This window comes from Octopus sinensis, linkage group LG4 (assembly GCF_006345805.1).
Source record: "Octopus sinensis linkage group LG4, ASM634580v1, whole genome shotgun sequence".
NCBI lineage: Eukaryota > Metazoa > Mollusca > Cephalopoda > Octopoda > Octopodidae > Octopus > Octopus sinensis.
In genome coordinates, this window is record NC_043000.1 from 98,524,844 (window position 1) to 98,534,843 (window position 10,000).

At 33.5% G+C, this 10,000-nt stretch overlaps 1 protein-coding gene across 1 annotated transcript in view; it reads right to left on the bottom strand.

Moving 5' to 3' along the window:
• LOC118763046 overlaps positions 1 to 6,374 on the bottom strand; it is a 70,857-nt gene extending 64,483 nt beyond the window's left edge. Inside the window, exon 1 of the mRNA XM_036502261.1 lies at positions 6,024 to 6,374. The gene's annotated coding sequence lies outside the window, so the exon portion shown is untranslated. The remainder of the gene's footprint in view (positions 1 to 6,023) is intronic.
• Between the last annotated feature and the right edge of the window lie 3,626 nt (positions 6,375 to 10,000).

The window sequence follows — 10,000 nt, forward strand, 5'->3', positions numbered from 1 at the left end:
GAGCAGAATATTTTCTGTAGCTCATCTTTTATACCAAGACAAAACAATGTACATGATAACAATTATTATTAATTATTATTATTATTATTATTATTATTATTATTATTATTATTATTATTATTATTATTATTATTTTTATTATTATTATATTATTATTATTATTATTATTATTATTTTATTATTATTATTATTATTATTATTATTATTATTATTATTATTATATTATTATTATTATATTATTATTAAGATAGAGAACTGCCAGAATCGTTAGCACGTCGTGCAAAATGCTTAGCGGCATTTCGTCCGCCTTTACGTAATTAGTTTAAATTTCACGAAGTCGACTTTGCCTTTCATCCTGGGATCGATGTAATCGACTAATCCCCTCCCACCCAAATTGCAAGTTTTGCGCCTATAATAGAAAATATTATTATTATCTGAACATTGGCGTGAGCTCTTGTATCTGTACTTCGCAGATTAAAATTTTATCACCTACCATGCACAACTTAATACATATTTTCGGACAATTTTTCAACATGGAACTTCCTGGAAAGCTTTGGATAATAACTTTTAAATAAAAAAGACAAAGATCTGCTATTTTGGGGCATAATATATTCTGCTTTTATTCATATTGCAACTCATATTGCTTTGCATCTGGTAATCCTATTACTTAAAAAAGTGTACATGATAATAACTACTCAGAAGAATATGAAAAAGCTCAATCTAGCTGTACAGTGACTCACGATTTCTGCTGGGAAAAACAGAATTTTTTCAGCTTCCAAAGATAAGACAGCAGCGTTTTCTTCTGTATATCCTTATTTAATTTTGGTCAAGTAAAGTTTTAGGATCTTTTATTTTTGGCTAATTTTATTTAACATTTTACTTTTTTTACATTACAGTGATAATTGAAATAGAATTTTATCCATATCTATTTCATCACAAAGGCTATGTACACAAACACACACACACACATACACACACACATGTGCGTATATATGTTTATATATGTATGTGTATATATATATATATTAATATATTTATGTATCTATATATATATACATACATATATAGACACTATATATAACTACATATATCTGTATATGTGTACGTGTATTTTTGCATCTTTGTGTGTGTAGGTGTGTGTGTGCCTATCTGTATGCTGTGTACCGATAGGCGAAACTGTAAATAGTAAGTGATGACTCGTTCATAATATAATATTATATATGTATATATTACACAGAAACATGCATACACACACAACATATATATATATATATACACACACACACACACACACACACACACACACACACACACATATATATATATATATATATATATATATATATATATATATATATATATACTATATAACCAACTTATAAATAAGGGCAAATTTAACCTTTAAAGGGATTTTTTAATATGCTGGCCATTGATAAAATTTTTTTCGAAAAAATTTTTATCCTACATTAAATATATATATATAACTATATATATTTCTATGTGAGTATGTGTTTTTGTGTATTCGTGTGTGTATGTGTGTGTGTTTGTGTGTATGTGTGTGTGTGTGTGTGTGTGTGTGTTTGTGTGTATGTGTGTGTGTGTGTGTGTGTGTGTGTGGTGTGTTTGTATGTGTGTATGTATGTATGCATGTATGTATAAAATCGTATATATGTGACATAAAAAAAAAACTAATAAATGGAAACTCGCAAAAACGTCTATTTTACCTACATTCAATGCTGGAACTAATTTTTGAAGGAAACATAACTGTTATCTATTTCGTGTATATCCTCATCATTTCTTCAACTCTTATGGTGAAGTTTATGTTTCATTGAGCAGGACTAATTTCATCAAAATACATCTCGAATTGTCGACTAATATTAGTTACTCAGCAAATTTCTTTTGACATATATGAGTAATTAATCACAATAATGCTTTTTAAGAAGAGTGAAACACAACACATAGCTTTGTAGAAGGAGTATACGCCTTAATAAACAGAAACATGCATTACGTAATGCGTACTTAAAAAAATTATCTGGACAAAAAGAGGAGATAGCCACAACTCATAGTATCTGAGATAGCCTTTAATCTATGTTTCTATTTGACAAAGTTAACCTGGGCAAAATGGTAAACAACCACAATAACAAAGGGAGCTGTTGCAACGCTAGTAACAAGAACCAAAACATACAAAGATATTAACAAAAATAAGAACAGGGGTGGGGTTGTAGGCGTGGGTGGGATGGGGTGGTATCAATGAAGAGGGAAGATGGGTAGGAGTGAAGAGAGGAAGTAGTTGTCAGATGAAGAGAGGAGGGGAGTTGAACCCATATGGCGCAAAGGAGTGAAGAGAGAAGATTAATTGTTGTTCACGGCGAAGGCGGGAATTCGGATGACCTCTGTGCAAAGACAGTCCGAACACAGACAGATGTCGTGAATGACCGGTAGAGCGGAAATGGCGCGAGACCGGGGTGTCATTTATGAGTCTGATGTCTCAGAGGTGCTCCGCGAACGGGTCAGCCAACCGACGTCCCGTTTGACCGATGTGTAGGATGGCAGAAAGACAGGAGATGCAGTAAATGACATTACTGGAAGTTCAGGTAAAGGAGTTGGTGATGAGATAGGGACAATGATGGGTGCCTGTTAGGATGGTGGTGTTGGAGAGGTAGAGTAAGTACAGCAGCGTGGGCAGGAGCAGGGGAATGACCCACGTTGGGAGGTGGGGCTAGGGAAGAAAGTGTGGACCAGGAGGTCACGCAGGTTGTGGGCTCGTTTGAAGGAGGAAAGGGGTAGGTTGGGGAAGATGTGCAAGCTGGAGGGGTCGGACTAGAGTCGCCTAAAGGCTCGGAGTATGGTGTGTTGGAGGGGCATGTTGGAGAGGTGGTAGGTGAGGGGAAACGGGACACACACACATGCATATACAATTATATCATATATATAAATATATAATATGTATATATCAGTGTACATTATATTTATATGTATATATATGTGTGTGCTCGTGTGCATATGCATAGATAGGTACGCACACATACACACTTAGGTATCTGTATGTATGTGTGCATGTTTCTGTGTGTGTTTGTGTGTGTGTGTGTGTGTGTGTGTGTGTAAACAATTACGGTCATTCAAAGTTATACAAAGACTGTTATCTTCTCTTTATCATTTGGTGTCAAAATTTCGTCGCACCAACTGTGACCTCGTGATTAATACGAATCAACTGCGCAGTTGTCGTGACGAGAATTTTCACACATAATAATAATTCATGTGAAACTAATAGTCTGTGTTTTTTTTTTAATGGCTAATATCCCTTCCAAAGTTTTATTATTTAAGCTTCAACAGACTGACCTCAGATCAAATGACATATATATATATATATATATATGTATATATATATATATATGACCTCAGATCACATATTTCTAAGTATAAATATATCGAGGACAAACGACAGAGGAAATTAAAGGGGTGGTAGGAAGGTGTTATAAGACCAACAGATGTTTCTGGGAGCTCGGAGATCCATAGTAATGTTGTTAGATGTAATTCATATCAATATTAGCCGTACTGGATGCAAACAACATTGAATGCAACGAGCCACTGTCATCGGGGTAGAGAAGATCTTACATTTCAGATCTTAATGCAGAGAAGTTCAAAGATGATTAAATGTGGAGAACAAGGTGTATCAGAGGGGGGAGTCGGTGTGGGTTATGGGGGAGGGATATTAAGACAGGGAATGGTGATAGCGAATATCGTTTGTACTCTATAAGTTGGGCCTATTATAAATATCTAAACCATCATCTCAAAGTCTCCACCCTTTGCTTCCTCTTGTTTTGCGTGTATACATATATATTTTGTATTTCATACCCCAGCTATTATATTTAGTATAAATAATGTACCCAATTTATTTATCTGCATAATTGCCTCTACACACACACACACACACACACATACAGGGGACGATTTATAATAATTAAAAAAATAGAAGATACATATATATATATATATGTATGCATATATATATATATATACACATCTGGGTATACATACATATTACATACATACATACATACATACATAAAATACATACATATATATACATATATATATATATATATATATATATATATATATATATATATATATATATATATATATATATATATGTATGTATATCTCTTCTATTTTTAATTATTTATAAATCGTCCACTGAAGAGGGAGCCGATTTCCAACAAGGTTACAAGGCTCCGTCTCTGAGATGTAGTTAACACAGAAAAATTCACGTTTGGAACTTGAGAAAAGTCTTCATTATTTTTACTGTTCCACTCAGTTTGGACTTGTAATGTACGAATTAGCCGGTCGATTTCTCTTTCTGAAAATCCCATTTTATCCAGATTCTCCTTTAAGCATGTACTAACAAAACCTATTGCTCCAATTATTATTGGTATGAATATGAATTCTTAGTCTGGATATAAAAGCTGGAGGTTTCGAAGCAGTTGTCCATAGATATCCTCTTTTTCCTTGATTTTCGAAGTGATATTTATATATACAGGGGGGGGGGGTGACTTCTGTGATGGTACATACCTTTACCCCTCGGTCCCAAACAACAATATCCGGCCTGTTATGTTTACATTTCACAGAAGTTTTGATGGGAATATTCCACCAGTTTTCCTGGAGTTGGCGTTTATGAGTGTATTCCACAGCAGAGGGATTTTCTAAGTTTATTTCAGGACAGTCTTTTTTGCGGATGGCATTGTAAATTGTTTTAACAGCATCATGCTGCTTAGGGAGGTAGTACCGTGACGATCCATTACGGCTGATCTTACAAATCAGTTTTGCACTAGTATTAAACTGGATGCAAGACAACAGCATGGATATGTAATACAGTGTTCGTCAGAGCAAGCAGGTATGAAAAGATATAACGACTGTTTAAAATACCCACTTTATTGACAAATGTATCAGTTAATATTTTTCTCATTTATGGATTCATAAACTGTGTGTGCATGTGAGTATGAGTATGTGTTTATGTGCGTGTGTGTGTATATGTGTCTTTGTGTCTGTGTTTGTCCACCAACCAGAGCTTGACAATCGGTGTCGGTGTGTTTATGTCCCCGTAAAGTAGTGGTTTGGAATAGTCGACTGCCAGAATAAGTCCCAGGCTTTTAAAAAAAGAGGTGTCGATTTGTTCAATTAAATACTTGAGGGCAGTTCTCCAGCATGAGCGCTTTCTAGAGGATGAAGCAAGTAGAAGGCTTATATATGTAATTATATATTATATAATATAATATATATAATCATTATAAAATCCGTTGTCTGTCTGTGTGTGTGTCTTCTAGGATCTCGGGCATCCTCCATCCGATTGCGCTCAAATTTGATATGTAGATACCGACGGTATCAGGACGTATATAAGTCTTCAAAAATTTACAAAAATCGATTTCAGGTGAGAATACGATCGATAAAGCCGCGGAACATGCATTTGTACGCGCAAGTACCTCAGTAGAAATCCGTCTTTTGCTGGTGTGCTCAATATTTAGGTTAAATCAATGTTATCTCAAAGGGGGGGCCTATAGGACGGACGGTCGGACAAGTTGTTTTGAGAAAAATTTGGTTTAAATGTTTGACAACTCAGCACCGTCTATTGGACGGGTGGTCGTTTTGCACGTACATATATGTATATATATATATATATATATATATATATATATTATATATAAAATTAATTCAGGACAATGGTCGCTTGCAAAATTAGTCCTGTTGTATCCCCTGTGGATTTTCCCGGTATCTACCAGAACTAGTCATATAGAAGTTGCTTACAGAAGTCACATTACACACCTTCTGATAAAACACTCCCCAGCACACACACAAACACACACGCATTCACTCATACATTCATAGAAACGTATATATATAAATAGTTTCGTATATCTATTATATGGCTTCCTACACAAACAGAAGAGTACGTGTATTATGTATTATGTATATGATTGTATATGTATAAATACAATATTATATAAGTACTAGAAAAATTAACTTACGTAACAGTATCTGACGCCTGAGATGAGTGATAGCGATGTAAATATATCCTTTAAAAATTAGATCCAAGATTGGCGACAGGTAAGTTGAATTCCCATTTCCTTTATATATATATATGTATGTATGTATGTATGTATGTATGTATGTATGTATGTATGTATGTATGTGTATGTGTGTGTGTATGTGTGTGTATGTGTACACCTGTGGTTGAGTACAGGTAAAAGGAAAGAAGGAAAAAAAACCCACCAAGCGAGCGTCTCAAACGACCTGTAGCAGGTCAATATTGTGTAGAACGTAAGAATGTATGACTGACTAACACGCACACCAAACTTCAGGTGAAGAGAAATGAAAAAAACATGACACTAATAATAGTGAATAGCAGCAGCAGCAGCAGCATATGAGCTACTACTAAAAAAATCCTTCTGTAATAACAATAAACAAACAAAGCAAAAATAGGTGTGTTCAGATCAGATACCTCGTATTTGTAAAATACACGTGCGTGTATGAGTAAATATAGATACGTATGTAAATATATTTGTAAGCAATGTTTGTGTTTGTGCAAGTGCATAGCATACTTAGCATATCATATCATATATCTATACTATTACTATCTATCTATCTATCTATCTATCTATCTATCTATCTATCTATCTATCTATCTGTTTGTTTATATATCTACCAATCAATCTGTTCAGGTATTTCTTTGAATATATTTAAAAAGTAAATAGAAGGATCGTTGTAGGTGAGCTAAACTCTGTATGTTTCTGCTGTGTCAGGTGTATTTGCGTATTTATATACATGCATACATATATATATATATATAAAATACATGCATATACATACACAAACATGCACACACACATATCCCCTTCATCCATAGACATATATAATATACTCTCTCTCTCACACACACAGACATACATGCACACATATATATATGGTTATGCTCATTTACTAACATATACATATATATGCATATATATATTTATATGCTTATACAATGCATATGTATATATATATATGTATGAATGTATATATGTATATGCATGTAGGTGTGTGTATATATATAAATACACAAATATGTGTATATATATATATGTATATATTTGATTTTCGATTTTCCAGTTTCAGCTAATGAGCTGTGGCCATGCTGGGGCACCGCCATTATATATATATATAAATACACAAATATGTATATATATATATATATAGCCTATGAGTCTCTTCCTGTTCTATTGTTTAACAGACACGCGGGATGGAAGAGTCACCAAAGACGTCACAGGTGTGTGACGAAAGCTTTCCAGACAGTGGACACAGGATAAAATAAGAACAATAATAAACGAGTGAAGAAGGAATATATAGTGGGCGTGTTTGGCAAGAAAACAAAAATAGCCATCCCGAAATAAAACAAATATATATATATATATATATGATATATATATATATATATGTAGGCTTAGGGTTGCTGTGTGGTAAGTAACTATAGGCGCAGGAGTGGCTGTGCGAGTGGCTGTATGGTAAGTAACTTGCTTACCAGCACCTGGTTTCGGGTTCAGGTGTCACTGTGTGGCCCTTGGGCAGTGTCTTCTACTGTAGCCTCAGGCTGAACAAAAGCTTTCTGAGTGGATTTGGTAGACGGAAACTGAAAGAAGCCTGTCATATATATATAATATATATATATATATAATATGTGTGTGTGTGTGTGTTTCTGTGTCTGTGTTTATCACCCCAAAATCGCTTTACAACCGATATATATATATATATATATACTATATATAATATATAATATATGTATGTATGTATACATACATAGACATATACATATTATATGTGTGTATATGTTAGTAAATGAATATAACCATATATATATATATGTGTGTGTACGTACGTCTGTGTATAAATATATATATATACACACACGCACATGCACACACAAACACACATACACACACACACACACACACACACACACACACATATATATGCAGTAATAATAATAGTAATAATCATTCGAGTGAATTTACAAATATTTTAATGTTACTTATAAATTTCATCCAAGGATTATTATTATTATTATTACGTATGTACGCACACATACACATACGTGTAAGGTTTGTGGGCTGTGTTTTTCTTTCTTTTACTTGCTTCAGTCATTTGATTGCGGTCATTCTGGAGCACCGCCTTTGGTCGAACAAACCGACCCAAGGACATATTCCTCGTAAGCCTAGTACTTATTCCATCGGTATCTTTTGCCAAACTGCTAAGTTACGGGGACGTAAACACACCAGCATCGGTTGTCAAGCGATGGTGGAGGAACAAACACGGGGGGCATACAGTACATACATAAATGCATATATATATATAATATATATATTATATATATATAATATATATATATATTATATATATATACATATATATTATATATATATATATATAATATATATATATATAATATATATATATATATATATTATATAATGTATATTGGCAGGGCTTACTGCTAGGGAGTCGGCCGTATGCTAGAAATAATTGATATTAAAATTAATATTAATTTATCTCCCTCATTATTATTTTAAATATTTATATATATATATATACCCACGGGCTTCTTTCAGTTTCCATCCACCAAATCTCTTCACAAGGCTTTAGTCGGCTTGGGGTTACAGTAGAAGACACTTGCCCAAGCTACCACGCAGTGGCGTCGAACCCTGAAACATGTGGTTGGGAAGCAAAGTTCTTACCACTCCTGCCTGAAGGAAGGAATTTCATTTTACTTTGTTCTTGTCTACACATCCGGTTATGAGTATGAATGGACTGGCGCGTCCGATTCAGGTAAGTCTAATAATAGAAATGACTCTGAAACCTCTGTGTGTGTGTGTGTGTGTGTGTGTAAGCGCGCGAATGTGTGTATATATATATATATATATGGATGTATATATATATATATATATGTGTGTATATAAATATATATGTATATATATACATATATATATACACATATATGTGTATATAATTTTATATAGATATATTACGGAGATACACTTGCATAGCTCGTGACCTGATCTGAGATCGTGTGCTGAAACAAAAACAAATGCAGCGTGGAAGGTGTTTATATGCCGTTTAAAAACACACAAAAACCATTAGATTCACTTCAATATTTAAATTCAATTTGTCAACATATTTTTGTCGCTGATGGAATTTATAAATAGCATTAAAATATTCCGTGGTGCATCTCAGCACGCCTTATAAACAACTTCCACGCTGCAATTGTATACACACACGCACAAACACACACAACACACACACACACACACACACGCACACAGCACACACACACACACACACACACACTCACACACACATATATATATATATAAAATCATAAAAAGTGACAACAAAAGAATGAGACCTCGGTATAAGATAGAAGATTGTATATATATGTATGTAGTTATATTTTTGTTTATTATATAGACGGCGTTGTGAAGTCAACAGGTAGACGACCTGAGACGTTAATTAAACATATATTTAAAAGGAGAATTCTGGTAAGTTCGACAATTTAGAAAGATAATGCAACTTATACGCAGCCATAAACCGGTGTGTGCAAATTATTAAGATTTATTTAATGTATCAATCATTAAAATATTGAAAATATTACAAAATTTACAGATACATAAATATATAAAAACATAATAGACATATATGGGTAGAAAAAACTATATTGGCAGCTTACGTTGTACGGACATCGTCCTACTTACAGATTAAGAGTGCTGTTAAAAAGATATTTTTAAAATATATAAAATAACAGTGTAAATCCTCGCGTAAAGATGAATAAAATGTTCAAGCATCCAGATGGAAGGTTAAGTTTCCAATGCTTAGTTTATGGTACTTCAGTTTCAAGAATTAAATGGTGATACTCTGACGGCCGTTTCAAGGGTACAGTAATCCATACAAATAATGAATATTCCTATCCAAACTT